Source organism: Heloderma suspectum, chromosome 6 (genome assembly GCF_057233095.1).
Source record: "Heloderma suspectum isolate Gila_16-S chromosome 6, 16-S_ref, whole genome shotgun sequence".
Lineage (NCBI taxonomy): Eukaryota > Metazoa > Chordata > Lepidosauria > Squamata > Helodermatidae > Heloderma > Heloderma suspectum.
Window position 1 is genome coordinate 76,247,507 of NC_139463.1, and position 417 is coordinate 76,247,923.

A 417-nucleotide genomic window follows, 5' to 3' on the forward strand; every position below is an offset into this window, starting at 1 on the left:
TCCAACCCTCCCTAGGGTGGTTCTTTTGGGGTGAGGTGGCGAGTGTGTGAGCAGCCTTGAGGGTATGGTATCACCTGGTGTGGATTCTCATATGCACAAGATGCTACAAGGAGTGTGCATGGTTGCAGTAATAATGTTCACTGGGCAGTTGCACATATAATGGAACGCACATTCTTCCAAAAGGACACACTTATGGTCATACCTTATGCAGTACTACAGGGTCAGGCTGGGGGTGGTGGTGGTGGTCAGGGTTCCAAGAGTTAGCATTTATGCTGTTGCGCTGAGGAAGCGGTAGGGAGAACCTGTGGCCCTCCAAATGTTGTTGGGCTCCAACTCCCAACAAGCAAAGCCAGCATGGCCAATGGTCAGGGATGATGGGAGTTCTGGTCTGGCAAAATCTGAAGATCCACAGCTGGA